Raw genomic sequence first — 19,615 nt, 5'->3', positions numbered from 1 at the left:
TTTACTGCTGAAAATTCCTTGTTGATGTTGATTCTACATAATATGAGAAATAGTAAATGTAATATACATCAATATTAATGATTTTTTCAATTTAATTCAAAAGCTCAATAATTTTTAAAGACAGGGCTTTAGTTAAGTGAGTTAGAATAACTGAACTGGTAAACAATCAAAATTATGGAAAGTTTTGCTTTTGTTATTAATTATTTTACTCGTGAATATTTAATTTATTGCGATGGAGATATATTTTTGAAAAGTTACATGGCATTAAACATATCTATCACTCCTCTATTCCTAAGACACGTGATGATTAATACTTTATATCAAAGGATTTCTTCTACAATTAATATCCAAAATTCCCTCGCACAATAATCTATACATTCACTATCGGAATTCCGAAAGCTGCATAGAAGTTCACTAAAGCATTGCAACGCTTTTGATTTTAATATCATTCAGGATCAAAAGCTCTCGTAGCAGAGCGAGTCCTTTGGTTTTAATGTATACAAGGACGCGATATTTAATCCCATTACATTCGCTTTCGTGTAAATTTCACAAAGAATTATTAATGTGATACCTAATAAGAAGAAGGCGCCGTTTCGTCTTTGGCAACTCCTTTAAATAGTCTTACCACTAACCCGCATTTCAAAACGGTAAATTATATACCAAGGTATGGCACTGTAATTATATTAGGACTCGGTTTTGAAAGCAAATAAACATTTGAGCATCGCAAATTTGTTTTGCTTCGATTTTGGGGTGATATTCGGGAAGATTCAGAAAATTAGATTGAATGAAATTAAATACAAACTAGTAGTGTATTTCATCGTGTCTTGAGGCAAATTGCTGGACGAGTAATAATTGTGTTTTATTAGAATTCACTATACTTCTAAATGGAACCAGATACGTTTATTGAACTTTGGGGCTTACTTACATACAAGCTTTAATGAGCAGAACTTTTTTAAAAGTTCCAGTAACAGAACCAAAGTTTTTTGATCCACGAAGTCATGAAAGTACCAATACATGAAGTTAACATAAAAAAGTGTTTGCAAAATTACTGTTCCTGATAGGCGTGTGAAGGAACAACTTGTCTTCTACGTCCTTGTCGATCCTGCAACGACAAAGTTTCCGTGTAATTTGTAGTAAACAAAGCATTCAATTTGCTTATGCTATTGAGAGTCACATAACACTTGAGATATACTAAAGACTATATATATAAAGCGTTTTAGTTGTTCAAAGAAATAACTTAGAACAATTTGTTGTCTCGCCTCACTGTTAAATGCAATTGCGATGTGCGAACTCGAAGCCGATTTCGAGCTGAATAGATTACATGACTCAGCCCTTGGAAGAAACTTGGATATGAATAGAATAAAGTTTCGAAACTTTTATGGTGGTCTATGAAATGTTATTGATCTTCAATGTATTTATCAAGTATGCTATATAGTAAAATTGGTTAACTCCGGAGTGAGTTATATTCGAGAATATAACTCCTCTCACGGAGTTGTATCGGAGATTTTGTCATATCCGCCAAACTGGTCCTAAATTTATTAACACGTACAGACATTTTCTTGTATTTTCTTCCAATATTTATTATTATTGATCAATCTTCAGATCTCGTGCTATTTGGAGGTTAGTTTTTGAGCTGTTGGCAGTATAAAATAATTAGATAAATGCTCTTAAGAGTATGCCCTTTTGCTAGTCAAGATGACATGATGTGTCAGAGTAAAATATGTATACCAAGAATATCAAGAATTTAACATATTATTATTTAAAACAATTTATATTATCATATGGGAGATGAACATTGATATCTTATTCGAGAATTGGTCCACAGGTTCATTCTAATTGTGGGTACAGATTTGACGTATCTTGTACTTTAAGCGATCACTATTAATGAAAACATAAAAAAGAAAAATATTGGAGGTAAACATTATTTTCAAATATCATATGTTCAATGTATAGATTCGTTTTTCAAATCCAATTTTTTTTCCACGGATTTTATGAATCTTATTTTCACGGCATACGATTTTCTTAGAGTGGATGTACTAAATTATGATCGAAGTACAATAAATATAATTCAGCTTTCCTTCTTCGAACTTAAACCTATGCAGCAGAAGTGTATGCAAACAGAAAACGCGGAAAACGAAACGAACAGCGGAAGGTACATGCAGGAAGCAATAAGAAGAGCAGCCCGAGTAAATAAAAGTTGAGATTTCACTTCGTTGAAAACTCGGGGAAAAAAGTTAATATTGCAGGACGCGGATCTCGCTTGCCATCTTATATAATAAATATATATATATATATATATATATATATGTATATATATACTAATTACATGACGTGTTTTATGTATAAATTATTTGAAAATGGTGAGCATAAAATCAATTACAAAGCTTCTTATTTAATTTTATAAATTGTATATGTAGGTTTATAATTACTAATAATAGTACACAAACTTAATTAATAGCAGAACAGATATATATATATATATATATATATATATATATATATAGTTAGTTCGTTTTATTTCTTCTCTGTGTTTCTTTCCGCTTTCGTTGCTCACAAGTCTCTCCTACTCCTTCATTACACGTGTTGACTACACTGCGTTGTAACCTTGATCAGTGTCCACAATGCAATGCTATCAATAACATTAAATATAGGAGGGCAATATGTGCTCCTTCTATTTCTCTTTTGTTAATATAATAGTATTTTATTATTTTACACAAATTTAGTGTTCAATCAATTTTACATCAGAATTAATTTTTTCTGTTATTTTGCTTGGTTTGGTATGTATAATTTCCTGCTTTTATATATTTATATTTATCATCAACTGTGTATTTATGTTATGTTTTCTTAGGCTACTGAATGATGACACACATCAAGTGTCGAAACGTTCAATGGAATAAATAATTTTGTTATTTAATCTTTTTTTAATTCGACGGTTGGGCTGCAAAAATATTACAAATATATATATATATATATATATATATATATATATTTTGTAGAGTTTCGAACAAGAATCCAAAAATAATACAAAATAAAAAAACAAGAAAAGTTTTTAATAAACAATTTCTTTATTTAATTATTTGTTTACTGTCAACGTTTCGGAACTAGGTACGTTCCATCTTCAGGACATCTGTCAAGAAACATGATCTTGATAAGATTTAAGCAAACAATATGTTTAAGAATATTAAGAAAATAGATTTTTCTTAAATAATAAATTAATTGTAACAAATAATAATGTACAGAAATATGATAATATGATCAAAATGAAAATGATAAAAATAAATGAGTGGATTATTAGAACAGGATATTAAAAATGATAGAAATTTTTTGAAAGTTATGGAAAAATTTTTTAAGAAAGGATTAATGATAAAATTGAATTAATTACCTGTATGTTTGAATATACGTTAGCACTTTTTCACTAAACAAGAATTTTTGACAAAAAATGTCAAAATTTTTTGTCAAAAATTCTTGTTTAGTGAAAAAGTGCTAACGTATATTCAAACATACAGGTAATTAATTCAATTTTATCATTAATCCTTTCTTAAAAAATTTTTCCATAACTTTCAAAAAATTTCTATCATTTTTAATATCCTGTTCTAATAATCCACTCATTTATTTTTATCATTTTCATTTTGATCATATTATCATATTTCTGTACATTATTATTTGTTACAATTAATTTATTATTTAAGAAAAATCTATTTTCTTAATATTCTTAAACATATTGTTTGCTTAAATCTTATCAAGATCATGTTTCTTGACAGATGTCCTGAAGATGGAACGTACCTAGTTCCGAAACGTTGACAGTAAACAAATAATTAAATAAAGAAATTGTTTATTAAAAACTTTTCTTGTTTTTTTATTTTGTATTATTTTTGGATTCTTGTTCGAAACTCTACAAAAAATATACACAAATCCAAGACTCTACCATTCAATATATATATATGTATATGTGTGTAATATATGTATATGAGTTATATATGCATTTGTATTTGGACAATCCATAACCCATTTGTTCCGTCTTCCTTTCAATAAACTTCGGAAACAAAAACTCCAAGAAAGTATTGGCTTCGGATCAGTACATCTATTGTAATGTTAGAACGATCCAATAGCAAAGTTTATTAATTTTCTTACAAACTTATTGTTTTGCAAAATAATGTTTGTAAAAGCAGTTACGTTATTATAACTTTTTCAATTGAACTATAGGATAACAACATCTAAGCATAATAATAAATATATCTATATGAACAATCTAGGCATACTAATATTTTAACATACAAAACTCTTCGTATATAATTCTTTTTGATTGTAGAACTATGAAGATCATGTGAATTATATTACAGAAATAGATTTATAAAATTATTATATAATAGAAATAAATACGGGTATGTATAAGAATGTGTAGGCGGATATTTTCTGTATTGAAGTTCTCGATATATCTTCGCCCTTTTAAAAAGATTTTGTCTAAAAATAGTGTTCTGATATACCTGCTTCCAGTAACAACTATGACCTTCAGTAAAATCGTGAACTTTTCCATGATTTTTGAATGTATCATTCAATATGTCTGCTTTTTACAGAAAACTATGTTCGTTTTTTGAATTGTCTCTGATGCATTACAGTGCACAGGATGTTAAAAATGTTTTTAATTATAAGTACACACTTATTGCAAAAAGGATATTTGTATTTTGTTTTAGAATAAAAGATAAATAAATAAATTAACGTTTCAATCGCATCATATTTCCATTTAACCTCAAAAATATATCATAAATATTAAAGTCTAATTAGTTTCGTCGCATATTTGTGGAACATGAACACCCAAGTCTGTTATAACTAGAACGTTATAAAATCGTGAAATTTTCCACGATTTCCAATAAATTCGTCGGCGACTATAGATTGACTTTACATCTCGGACCTCGGTATCCGTTTTCTTTGATAGAAAACTGTGAACGTTGTTTGAATAGTAGTCGTCTGTCGGCGACAGACTCCGGCAACGCGGAAAATGCTGGAAACTTTTTCGCCTTGGTAGATTGCCGTACTTGGACGATGCTTTCCTTGCCGATACTGGCGTGGCCTTACTACTCATTGGTTATTTATTCATAGAATGTCGAATCCGTTTACTTTACTTCGACTTACTAACGCTGTACTCCGATGCAATACTGCAGTGTTGGTTGTATACAATCATGTAAGAGATTTCGTGTTCGGATTTGTAGAGAAAGGGAAAGAAATTAATTGAATGCAGGGTTGAAACTTGAATGAGGATAAAATTACACCACATGATTGCATTTAGTTTGCATCATTTGCTTATCATTGAGTTTGACTTTTGTTTTGAAAATAAAGTTTATAAAATAATATATGGCAAGGTAGGACAGTTGCTGCCACAATTTTTGTTAATAATTTAATTTCTGGTAAAGAATGGTTAAGAAAATAATTCTTCACATAAATTAGAAGCATCATAGATACAACCTATGATCATAACTTATTATTCGGGAAACAACTGTATAAGAGCAATGATGATTTAGAACATAGGTTCCCAAACTTGTTTGTGCCGTGGACCCCTTGCGATGTTTTTTATAAATAATAAATCAGCCCACAAAACTACTTTGAATTCATGGTTGAACTATTCCTCCAACCATCCTAAGATGGTGTGTTCTCAAAAATGCATAATTCGATTTTGATGAAACTTGACACACATTGTTACTATACTTTAACAAGATTGGGACCAAAATTTCATGTTGGAACATTCAATAGTCTTTGAGATTTGCGAGGTTGATGAGTGGCTGGCTCGCTTCGCTCTCAATACTAGTATTGAAACAGATTGTATGTTTTCAAAAATGCATAATTTGATTGTGATGAAACTGGACACACATTGTTAATACACTTTACTTAACATTTGACAAAAATTTAAAGTTGGAACATTCAATAGTTTCTGAGAAATGCGAGGTCGAATGGTGGCTCGCTTCGCTCTCAATACTAGTATTGAAACAGATTGTACGTTTTCAAAAATGCATAATTCGATTATGATAAAACTTGACATACATTGTTACAACACTTTACTAAATATATGACAGAAATTTAAAGTTGAAACATTCAATAGTTTCTGAGATATGCAAGGTTGATGGGTGGCTCGCTTCGCGCTCAATACTAATATTTAAACAGATGGTATGTTCTCAAAAATACATGTTGCGATTTTGATGAAACTTAACACACATTGTTACTATACTTTGCGATTCATATATAATGTTTTCCTTTACTTTTTGGTTCATTTCTAAATATGCCTGGACCCCCATTTTTATTTCATGGACCCCCAAATTTTGTTTTTCCTGCCGTGGACCCCTTGAAAGTTGCTATGGACTCATCGGGGGTAAATATTGTGTCATTTTTAAAACGTACTAAGACAAAAAACCAAGTCCTAAGTCACAGCCAAACGTTAGTGACACAACAAAATGAAATCCTTTAACCCCATTCAGTGCTCTGAGATTTCATTTAACAAAAAATCCTTCCCAAGTCAACTTGAACAATGAGTAGCTCATTTCTCAGTAATGAGTGCACGCGCCGCTCCGGTCGCATGCAATCTGGCCGGTTGGGGTAACCGGCGCAACCGGAGCAACCCATTCCGGTTGCGATTCACGGCTACCGGACTGATTCAATTACTGGCCGACGACCACTTGTCGACCGTGGCCGCTCCGGGTGCTCCGGGCGCTCCGGGCGCTTTAGTTGATCCTCGAGCGAGCAATAAGCCTCGCGCGACCTGTGGTCTCTTGTAGGAGGAAATCTCATTCGCAAAGTCATCGTATCATATGCTTCACGTGGAACGTAATTTGATACTACACTGGATGGTTTGTTGAGTTTGGAATATATTTGATTGTTTCATGGGTATAGATAGATGTTGTAAATCAGTGGTCGGGGAACCGGGGTAAATTACATCAAATGCGGTGAAAATGGAATTTTTGGATGTAAAAAGTATGTATTTTTAATTGATATAATAAGTAAGTCAACTAAGTAAAAATTAATTATAAAAACATGAATAATGTTTTCACCATAGTTCCCAGTTCTAAAACAAAATCAAAATGGGTAAGCATTAATTATCAAACTATAAATATTTTATTATAAGTCTGAGTTGCAACAAATCAAAGGAACAATTGATAATTTGTGTATTTCGATGAGCTTCTATAATTCTACATTATAAAGAAGCTACTATTTATTGTTTGCTTTGCTGTCTCTATATTATTATAATTATGATAACAATATATAAGCATTATTTTTTTATTTAGTTAAGTCACCATATTTTACACTTCTGCTTCATTATCGAATTGAAGCAGCGATATATTAAAATTTATTCGTTCGCAAGAAGTAATTATAGGGTGCGTTTTCTTATCAGTTCAAGTCTATCTTTTGCATGAAAATTCTATGGTAATTTATTTGATTTATACATTGGACATGTTTTACGACAGTAGAGTACGCCGATTACTAAGAGAGATAAAACAGAAACATGGAAAAAAGTTTTAAACTTGCGGAAATGAACATAATAAAAACAGCAACATATCTTTTTGATCGATATTTTGGTTGCTTGTAACATAATTATTTTTGCTGCTTCTTTGGTTTTCATTATATGTAGTTACTACCAATTTATTTAATTTGATGTAAGGTGAAAATTGGAGATAGATTATAGGTTAGATTAGGTAGACCAACAATTTTTATGAAGCATGCTGATATCTAAGTTTTCTTTACAATTTTGCATGCATAATAAGGCATGTATACATGTTTTATATTGCGCCTTGCGCATCTCCCCGGATTCGCAGAACGTAGCCACTCCGGGCTCTGAAGTATTAATTTTTTGTCCGGAACGTACGTAACCCTTTACGAGAATCTTCACGAAATGTAATATGGGATAAAAAGCACTTGTCTGGCGTATGCATGTAGAAACTATTCAGCGAAATTCATATGCGAGAATCAGATGAACTAAGGAACTTTGCACACATCAAGACAGAAAACCTGTAACAGAAATTAAGCTACTAGGTAGAGCTGAAACAACTGAAACTTAATTAATGTGCATTCATTTTCATTGTGATGCAGAATGTCACAAATGCTATAGCATTCAAATTATTTTTCTTTCCTTAGGGTAAGTTATAGTAATCGTCCTAAAACCAAAAATGAAAATTTTTGCATATCTTTACGCTTCAGAGGTCAATTATTTGGCTGTACAAAGTCGAATGGTCTGTACCACGAAGTTTAAGGCAATTGCTTATTATTTTATCAGATTGACAGCTCAGGCGAATCTTACAAAATATGTATTTACCTAAATAAATATTATTAATTTTGATATGTTTCTTTGTCCAGAATCTGTCCCGATTCGAATCGTTCGTGTGAATTTTTCCCAAGGCGCTGAGTAATATTGTACCGTTATATAACACAGTTGGGGTAAAGGAAGCACTTGATATAAGAAAAATGAGAAACATATTCTCATATCCCAAGCAACCACTTAGTTTCGTTCTAAGCCCCTCTTTTCCTTTTGTTACATATTATTGCATAAGTTTTCCAGTGGAAATAGTGTATGAATAAAGTTGAATATTCTGTATGGCGTATAAATCTCGATATTATGAGTTTGGCGAAACTAAAGAGCTTATATTGTCGTTAATGTTTTTATTTGATGTTGCCTTAACGACTTTATAAGTCGCAATAAATGGCCACTCTTGAAAGAACTTGAACGAGACGTCGAAGAAAACTAATCTGACCAAATTGAAAAACAGAAGAAACAAACTAGTTGGGCGAGAGAGAAAGTTTTCTCGAGATAAAAATGATCGTTGCGGTATTGTTGAGCTTTTATTAAAGCTTCAATATTTTAAAATAAATTATATATATAATATATTACGTTTTAAATATATTAATGCACAACGCATTCAATATTTTTTATCAAAATATATTACATTTTTATATAATATTTTCCATAATGAGCGACCTTATGAATTAAATGAAACGTATAGAAAATGTTGCTGGGAAAAACTATTTATTTTAAATTAAGTTTTATTTTGAAATAAGTTTTGTATCGATAAATATACAATTTTTGGTATAAAATAGGATAAATAGATTCAAGTGAAATTAAAAAAATATAAAAATCAAATCAATTTATATGTATATGTGTTTCAAATAAGATAGAAAAATATTATCTAATATTTTTTTTTTGCAGATGATCGTTGTCAACACTGCCCTTCTCATTTGGTAAGTTTTAATTTTAGTATTTTTAATCATTTATAATTTTTTTTTGAATATTTTATTATGCTAAACGAGAAACTTTGAGATAAACATTTAGTATTTCTGGTAAATAGCTTGAAATAAGCTTTAATATCATTATCAAAATTTGTGTCCAACACTACTGAATTATACAACTTAGTCAATATATTCTTTTATTCAAAAATTTTCTCGTTTAACATCATAAATTTGCTCTGGAATAACATAAATCTGAAAGTCGTCAAGTACATGATCAAATAAATTTTGTCAAACTTTAAGAATATAAAATTTCTTTAAAAATTGGATCTGTTAAGAGAATCGTAGTACATTTTCATATTTTGATTGCTTTTTCTCGATTTCGATTGTTTTATTACGTTTGTGAAATTTGAAAAAAAAACAATACTATTTGTAGTGACCTTATTGCTGTTAAATACAATATTATCCATAATTTGTTCATGAATGATGTTCTACGGATGTCATCAAAAACATGATCAAATATCTTCCACATCCCATGGCCATGTATATTCTGATTCCGTATATGTATCAAACTATAAAATATCCAGAACTTGGATCCGATCCAAGTATCATAACTCAGATTTTCTTTATTCCAATCTCGACTGTGCAGTCCGTTGAATTTTGACCGTGGAAAACTATAAAGGACGTATGCGCAAATCTCGGATATGAGAACCTACATACTGACTTTTTTACTTGAATTCAAAGCCCAAACTGAAGCCGGAAATATTGAATAGGAAATTTCCATTGTTAGAAAAGATAGTTTTTTATCGGCTGATTGTAAGGAAATTCGGGAAAAACGATGGTTTCTTTGATGTATCTATCGAGGAAATTTATTACGTTGAAATATTAATAATGAATTATAGTATACCATGATATATAAATTATTATGCAATGCATATTTATATATATATATATATATATATATATATATATATATACGAGGTCTGTTCAAAAAGTACCCGGAATTTTCGTTTTTTTCAAAAAAATATTTATTTATTCGTCTACATTAATGTGGTCCCCTTCAAAGTAGTCCCCCCCAGATATAATACACTTATGCCAGCGTTTTTTCCAATTTTCGAAGCACCCTTGATATTCACTTTTTGATATGTCCTTGAGCACTCTCAGCGATTTTCTTCAATCGAGGAAAACCGCCGTCCTTTCATGGGTCTCTTCAACTTTGGGAATAGGAAAAAGTCACACGGAGCCATATCTGGTGAATTTTTGCACTTTGCAACACTTTATTTCATTTTTTACGCAAAATTTAATACAAATTCTTTGACTTTTCAATTCTTCCATTGTAAAAATCGCCGAGCTCAGAAAAACACGTCGAACCTTAGCGACTACCACAGACAAAGTAAACAGTGAATATAGCTGAAAATTTCATCATACTTTAGGGGCATGTATACCAACACAATAAAAAAATTTTTTGACAATCAGACACTCCAGACCCGCGAAATTTAATTATTAGTAATTCCGGGTACTTTTTGAACACACCTCGTATATATATAATGTACTGGGTTCCCCAAATAACGGAAATACGTCAATAAAACCATTTTTATTTATTTCGATCTTCTAAAATTTTAAGACCAACTGCAAAGGTGGACTATGATCTCAAATTTATTACCTTAGTGATACATTAAACATTCCCGACTATTCCGTAATCATCAATGAGCGGTGCTAATTCACGTAAATTACCTAGACGCCCGGTTATAAAACCTCGTAAATGGCTCATTGAAATTAATATGTTATTTTATCTCCTTCAGAGGAATCGTTAAAGCCGTGCAAGTCATAATTCTACATCTTACATGGGATTATCTTTACTTTAACCCCATTCATAAACCCGGTTAGATAAATAACCTGAGGCAGTCGGTTCACGCGGTTTATTTTCAGACGTTTTCCACCCTACTTTGCGTTGTTCGCGAATTCGCGAAAACGCTATGGAGATGCTTTGAATTTTTCACGAGAGATAAGGAAAAGTGGGACCTAAGTGAGAACTATCATAATGTATACACAAAAAAAAAATATATATATATATATATATATATATATATATATGGATTCGTCGTGGCGAAGATCGTTAACCTGTTAACTTTCATTATTCTATTTTATTATATAATTGTGTTATTTTTTACTGTGATCCTAGAATTGTAACTCACGGTTACAAAGTTTTTATAAACGAATTTCATAAAAATTAACCCCATCAGCAGAAAAATAGTCATAATTTTACCAAAGCTCTAGGTTGCCTTAAAAGCTAATAATTTCCAAACAATTTGAGATTATTTCATTTTTCGACTGTTAAGGTAAAAGATCTCGTTTCATTTCGGCTTGACGTTAAGTTTTGGGACACCCTGTATAAATATACAAATATAATATATATCTATATATATTTGTATAGCGGTGCTAATTGCTAATAATCGTGGTCTCAAAGATTTTATGTTCATTTTTTCTACAAAAACTTTCAAAATAATGAAAAACCAGGTTGAACTAAATAATGAAACTAAACATATATTTCTGTCTCACTTCTGATTTTCATTCCACTTAACAATCAATCTCTTTCGATTCACCTCATCTTTCATACATTTTACAAAACCCGTCTCTAGTACAAATAGTGAAATGCGAATCGCAGACAAATGCCGCATTTCCTTAACGTCCCGTTTGCACATCATCCCGAAAAAAGCTTTCCCATCGTTCCGGCATTATACTCGATGTTTCTTTATTATAAATGATGTAGTTCACGGAGTTTCAGTTTTTTTCCTGGCGCGTATCCGCTCTGTGACGACGTCTAACGTCGTCCATGAAAAACTCGGTTTTCCTGCCGAGAAATATGCAATGACAATCATGCATCGCATTTACATACATTACAAGCATAACGTTCCACTAGCTGATGTGTATAGAGCTGGATTAGGCTGGGATCAGATGATAATGAAAAAATCTTCAATTTTTTTAAGATTAAGGAACCGATACTGCCTCAAAATAGACTAATGTTATGGCAAGGCTATGTTATGTAGCAGTTTTCATATAAAGTGGTACTAAAAACTGTCAAATTCCCATGTGGTGCAGTCAGGCGTTTTATATAGAAAACCTGACCTAGATTACTCACATACATAAAAAACTCAATTTATCGTCTGCATCTTTGAGATATTGCTTGATAACATGTGAGTGAAGTTGCATTTTATTTGCAACATGCCTGATAGCACAGAAAATACAAAGCATTTTGATAGTTTTTAGTAGCATTTTATATGAAAACTGAAACTTAACATAACCTTACCATAACATTGGTCTATTTTGCGGCGGGATCGGTCAATAATATTTTAAATGGTTTTTACTAAAGTAATACGTATTGAGTGCAAGGGGTTGAACTGTAAAGAATCTCTTAAATCTGATGTGTTGAATTGTGGATTACACTTTGATCAGTTATGATCGAAAAATGCGATATTTTGTAAATACAGATGTGATAAAAGATCAGAAACTATGTGTAAGTGGTAACTTGCATGATTTGCCTTAAGGCAAATTGCATGATCTTCCTGGTATGCTTGAACAATCGCCTTAAATAATTAATGAGAAGAGTGAGAAAATATCAATATTTTCAAAACTTCAATATTTTTTACATTAAACATCTTCGGAAATTCTAAAAAAAATTCTTTACGAAACTAGGTGATGTGAATTCAGGGATGAAATGTAATCGCTAAAAATGAAAGGATTTTTTTTTGTAATTAGTTAATGTCTGCAGATATGGTCACAAAATTTTAACTCACCAAACTGGATTAGGCTGTAATCAGATATTTACCAAAATAACTCCAATTTTATGGAATGATACTTTTTACAGCACTTTATATAATCATTTTGTTTTATTTTTCGACCTAATCTAATTCAATAAGTAAGATGTAATAATGTGTTTCTTTCTATTATCTGATTAAGATAATGCTCAAATGAGTATATTAAAATATCTATTTCCTCAGAAATCAATACAAACTTTATCATTGCAAATGCTTAGTTCATTTGCAAAACTGTGTCAGTAATTTTGCTTCATTAAGTAGTTTCTCGTAAGTTATTTTGGATGTATTCCAAGAGGATTTGGAGCAATCTTACGATCGAACGGCGTTCTGGAATAATTAAATACAATACTTAGGTAATGAATTCTTCTTCAACGAATAATAGATTATATTATATAGCATAGAATTTAGCATCTCTAAACTATTTGGATTATTTATTAATGAAGATAAAATTCTTTTGTGACAAGAATATTATAAGTTCACACTACCAAATCTAAACTGTGTAATATGTAAAATATTCGTTCAAATCATATATTCTTTTGAGATTCTTTTTAACAAAATTTATCTATTCTTACTAAACGTTACCTTGGATATATGATCCTTCATCAATGATATTTGACATCAGAAACTATCTGGTGAATACTGTTTCAATTACATATTCGTGAGTAGCATTCATCATCATAGTCATCCAAAATCCTAGTAGTACTAATAGCACAGGTCTAAAGTTTGAAGTTTTTGAATTTGAATTTCTATTGTGCACTTTAAATTTCTAGTTTTATAGATCATTTTAAGAAAAATTCCAAAAGAACCATAATTCGGAAACAAGTTTCGAACCAGCGATTTTTTCATAATAGTTGAAGTTGCCTTAAACGAGCCTGAGTTCAACCAAGCTCGCAGCCCAGATTTTGGGCTAAAAATTATGTTATAAATTGCTTCAAATATAATACTCATATCTAGATTTTGTCCTAATTCTAAGAAGCATCGGTCTTTTTCCCTGGTGGCATGCGTTCCATGTCTTACATAGCAGCCGAGTAACGTCTTTCGGTCGGGATGATGGGATGATGATAAGAATATTTTCACGGTACATTATCGTCGACAAGGCGTGGCCGCGCCGCTGAAATGTGCTCGGTAAATGATGTTCGAGGCGAAAATACCAGAGTTGCACTTCGATGGGAAAAAATTTTGACGGGTACTGATGATGAGCGTGCATTAAGTGGAGATCCGGATATTTTGAGCATTAAATCCCGAAAGAAATAATGACGAAATAATGATACTCGCTCGAGGATACTTCATTCTGATGTAATATATATGCGAACTGTGTAGAAGGCTCCAAATCTTTGAAGGCCCCCAACCACATATAAGTGTTTTAGAGGTTTTTCGAAGAAGGTGGTGAATCTAACTTAGAAATCGCAATTAAATAACGTGAAACTATAAATGATATTCAAGTATCATAAACTAAACAGCAGTACTTAGAACTAAGAACTAACAATGAAATAAATACTGCCTGATTCAGGGTGATGGCTTGTTATACATTTTTTGTCTTCTATTTTAAAATATTGCCGTTGAAAATTTCCAAGCAATACTTGGAATGATTTTAAATCGATGGTGATGGTCCTTTTTACCCTAGGACCTTGAAGCTCTAACCTATATTGAATACTTAATATTTTCTTTTGTTTTGTACTACAGTTTTTACATGTTCATGTCTTTATAAAATGTATATCCTTTATAATGTTTAATCGGATATATCTTCCCAGACTTTTCATTTTGCGAATTCATTTAAGCACGATAAACTTCTAATATCATCTCGTTATATAGCGTAAGTCATTAAAAACTTTTGTCTTGTTTATATACGTTCTCTTATAATACAGTTCAAAAGATTTTATCCTGCGTTATGAAGATCATTAAAAATTCATAAATCTATAAGGATGTTGGTAATTTATGCATAATATGATAAATGAAAAAGAAGTACTGTACTTTAGACTGCGGAATTATAAGTTGCTCTTTTCGTATAAGAGGATATAGTTGATTTGAATTTTTTTGGAAATTCATGGGAGTTTGAAGAACGATTTTGTAAATATAGTTACAGTTTTATAGAACTTGCTACTGAGGATGCAGATTAGTATAAAAACTAAAGAATATACGTCAATAGTAATTTAAATATTTTAACATCAATTAGAAGCAATCAAAACTATTTTTACTAAAACAAATACATCTTTCATTATCGAACGACTTAGAAATCTGGTCTATCAAATTAACTGCATAGATTGTAACTTAATTTATATTGGAGAAATAGGCTAAAATTTATAAAGCGATTATAATTTTAAACTATGTTTTTATTGAAGTTTGGCTCGATTATTCGAATTTAACATCAAATTCAAATATATATATATATATATATATATATATAAGGTTAATACAAATTATACCATAATTATTATATTTGCAATAATTAAATTCAGTTCTCCTTTACCCGAAGTATCTCATTTAATATAATAATGTGCATAAATCAACATAAATTATTTCGTCTCAAATAGGTTACAGAAACTCCTGAATCATTAAAGCTGTCGTGGACAATCTAATATAAATCGCACGAAGAATTCTCCTTATTCCTTTGATATAAATAAGGTGTCATTTCATTTCTATCTTTGGCGTGTCTCCATTTATTACGAATATCCTTTCATAATTCTTCCCTAATTTAAAACACTTGGTTTTCAAGTAGCATTCCCTATTGAAACTCCACCGAAGTCTTGTAACGAGCTCATTGCTTCGAATTGGAAGCAATTAGGCCATTCCAAATAAAATGAAAAGCTCTTTGTTTGCTTTTACCGAGAGGCGAATGCATCATTGGAAAATTTCAAAGAAATCGTTGAGAACTTTTCAAAAATACAAAGAACGAGACAAATTGGCGATAAGAAGACTTAGTGCTTATTTTTGTGAGGACATGGGTGTAATTTATATTGGTAAACAATCTGGGGACTGAGCTTTTTTTAAATTCATATATAAGCATTAATTTTATGCATAGTACTGAAGTTTGTGCAATGTAATTGTAAACGTAATTTAAATAAAAAAATAAATTTATAATTTTTGCTTTATATTTGTTTCATATATAGTGAATAACTACACCGTTTTCACATGTCTATTATCAGGCACATATAAGATAATTATCCCACATAAAACATCATAGCAAAACCATTAGCATTGCAAAACATACATCCACTGTCCTGAGTGCAATTCTGTGTTATTCCTTGTATATGAAAATTGAGGTTTGTGAAATATTTTCCGTTATTCTTGGACTATTTATGATTTTTGTCACGCAAAATATTGAAGCGATTCTGTTCGCAACCGCGCCATACAATGCTCTACTCGACCATAGATATTTTATGTATTTTAAAAGTTTTTCAATCAATGAAGTGCAATTTCAAAGATTTGATATAGTTTTCGTAAGCGGCAGAAATCCAATATTATTATAGGAAACGGCTACGTGTAGACTCGAGTTATATTACCACTGAGAAGAATTACTCATTTTTCTCGCTTTTTCGAACAACCCATTAGTTATTTCTTCGTGTCTGTGAAAATAAGTTTCAGAATTGCTATTGATTTGTCGGTAATGGCTTTACATTCATTACATAACTATTGTGTATGAAAAGAGAGAAATTCTAAGAACTCAATAATAGATGGAAATTATTAATTTGAAATGTGTCAATAGAAATTACTGACGATTTTGTTTGTTTATTGCATTGAAGGGAATTTTCTCAATATTTATTCATTTTACTCAACACATTTATTCATTTTACATATCAATACATTTATTCATTTAGATTTTAATACATTTATTCAAAATTGTGATTATTTTATAGAATAGAATCAGACGATCAATGTGAATGTTAGTCTATTTTTTATAATAAATATTTGATTTTTTCCTACCATATAGATTTTTCTAGAATTTCTACATTTTTAGAAAATTTTATCCATATAGTACTTTTACTAAAAATTATAGATTTTGGTACAATATAACACAGAATTATTTTTTCTCATCTGTTTGCTCAACTTTCAAAAAATCAAAATTTTTAAATTCATGTTTTCTCGACTTTTTAACTAATTCTTAATCGTTTGACTTAAAAATGTAAAAATTGAATGTATAGTGAAAATTTGATCTTTGGTCGACGGTAGCAACAATTCCAAAAATTTAAAAACCATATGGTGAGATGTCATTTCTAAACGCAGAATTTCAATTCTCCTTGTTTAAGTAGATTGTTTACATATATTGGAAAGTTCATGCAATTTTCATCTTGGAAATTTCATGCAATCTTACATCTAGATTTTTTTGATGATTACCTCATGAGGTAACCTCACGCCTTATGATTCTATTATTATATTTGAGCTATTAATCTCAAGTTTTCAATACTTCCACAAATTACCATAATTATATTCCTCAACCTTCTTACAAATCGATTATTTTCATTACATATTGCTTCTTAAATCCATTTTCCCAACAAGGTCTCACTCAGTTAGTAACCCTACCATCCCATATCGTTTTCATCGCCGCCGTACAAAGCTTGGTACGGATATTTCTATGCAAATTTCTTCGAATTTCCGAGGATATACCGTGTATGCTGTTATATTAAAATTATGCAGAATATACCTAGGTCGGTATACCATCGGTACACCATTGCGATTTGAAGCCCTCTGGTTCCGGACAGTTGAGATCTGTTCCTCTGGATAACACCATCGCTGGTGAAGAATATTCTGAGATGAGATTTTGTAATAGAAATACTAGTGAGATTTTTATGAAATATATTATGCTGTACCTGAAATCATCTCCGGGTTAGTGAAATAATAAATTTTATTTTTTCCAATACAACAAATTCAAGATTCAAAATTATTGATTGGCAACTAAGTGAGTGCGGCTTGAACGCTTAGATGGTTTGAGTTGTCAATCAATAAGAAATAGTTTTCTGATTGATTTCGTTTGACGTTGGTTTAAAAAATGGAGAATCAAATTAAAATTTTTATTTATATTTTACTTTTTATTACTGCAAAGGTAAAATGGCATCGAAAACGTACAATCTGTTTCAATACTAGTATTGAGAGCGGAGCAAGCCACCCATCAACTTCGCGTATCTCAGAAACTATTGAATGACCCAACTTTAAATTTTGGTCACAATCTTAGTAAAGTATAGTAACAATGTACGTCAAGTTTCATCAAAATCGAATTATGTATTTTTGAAAACGTACAATCTGTTTCAATACTAGTATTGAGAGCGGAGCGAGCCGCCCATCAATCTTGCATATCTCAGAAACTATTGAATGACCCAACTTTAAATTTTGGTCACAATCTTAGCAAAGTATAGTAACAATGTATGTCAAGTTTTATCAAAATCGAATTATGTGTTTTTGAAAACGTACAATCTGTTTCAATACTAGTATTGAGAGCGGAGTGAGCCACCCATCAACCTCGCATATCTCAGAAACTATTGAATGACCCAACTTTAAATTTTGGTCACAATCTTAGTAAAGTATAGTAACAATGTACGTCAAGTTTCATCAAAATCGAATTATGTATTTTTGAAAACGTACAATCTGTTTCAATACTAGTATTGAGAGCGGAGCGAGCCGCCCATCAATCTTGCATATCTCAGAAACTATTGAATGACCCAACTTTAAATTTTGGTCACAATCTTAGCAAAGTATAGTAACAATGTATGTCAAGTTTTATCAAAATCGAATTATGTGTTTTTGAAAACGTACAATCTGTTTCAATACTAGTATTGAGAGCGGAGTGAGCCACCCATCAACCTCGCATATCTCAGAAACTATTGAATGACCCAACTTTAAATTTTGGTCACAATCTTAGTAAAGTATAGTAACAATGTACGTCAAGTTTCATCAAAATCGAATTATGTATTTTTGAAAACGTACAATCTGTTTCAATACTAGTATTGAGAGCGGAGCAAGCCACCCATCAACTTCGCGTATCTCAGAAACTATTGAATGACCCAACTTTAAATTTTGGTCACAATCTTAGTAAAGTATAGTAACAATGTACGTCAAGTTTCATCAAAATCGAATTATGTATTTTTGAAAACGTACAATCTGTTTCAATACTAGTATTGAGAGCGGAGCGAGCCGCCCATCAATCTTGCATATCTCAGAAACTATTGAATGACCCAACTTTAAATTTTGGTCACAATCTTAGCAAAGTATAGTAACAATGTATGTCAAGTTTTATCAAAATCGAATTATGTGTTTTTGAAAACGTACAATCTGTTTCAATACTAGTATTGAGAGCGGAGTGAGCCACCCATCAACCTCGCATATCTCAGAAACTATTGAATGACCCAACTTTAAATTTTGGTCACAATCTTAGTAAAGTATAGTAACAATGTACGTCAAGTTTCATCAAAATCGAATTATGTATTTTTGAAAACGTACAATCTGTTTCAATACTAGTATTGAGAGCGGAGCGAGCCGCCCATCAACCTCGCATATCTCAGAAACTATTGAATGACCCAACTTTAAATTTTGGTCACAATCTTAGTGAAGTATAGTAACCATGTATGTCAAGTTTCATCAAAATCGAATTATGCATTTTTAAAACGTACAAT

The 19,615-nt window shown here is 30.9% G+C and overlaps 1 long non-coding RNA gene across 1 annotated transcript in view; it reads left to right on the top strand.

The window, feature by feature from the left end:
• The window catches only part of LOC113382944, an 81,776-nt gene extending 72,568 nt beyond the window's left edge, over positions 1-9,208 (top strand). The window contains exon 4 of the long non-coding RNA XR_003367704.1: positions 9,182-9,208. This is a non-coding gene — a long non-coding RNA (uncharacterized LOC113382944). The remainder of the gene's footprint in view (positions 1-9,181) is intronic.
• Positions 9,209-19,615: the final 10,407 nt, after the last annotated feature.

The sequence above is a fragment of the Ctenocephalides felis genome, unplaced genomic scaffold (assembly GCF_003426905.1).
Source record: "Ctenocephalides felis isolate EL2017-DRISC unplaced genomic scaffold, ASM342690v1 CF-g0.4_SCAFFOLD_03570, whole genome shotgun sequence".
Lineage (NCBI taxonomy): Eukaryota > Metazoa > Arthropoda > Insecta > Siphonaptera > Pulicidae > Ctenocephalides > Ctenocephalides felis.
Note: the sequence above shows the minus strand (reverse complement) of the source record. Positions and strands in the feature narration are given on the sequence as shown.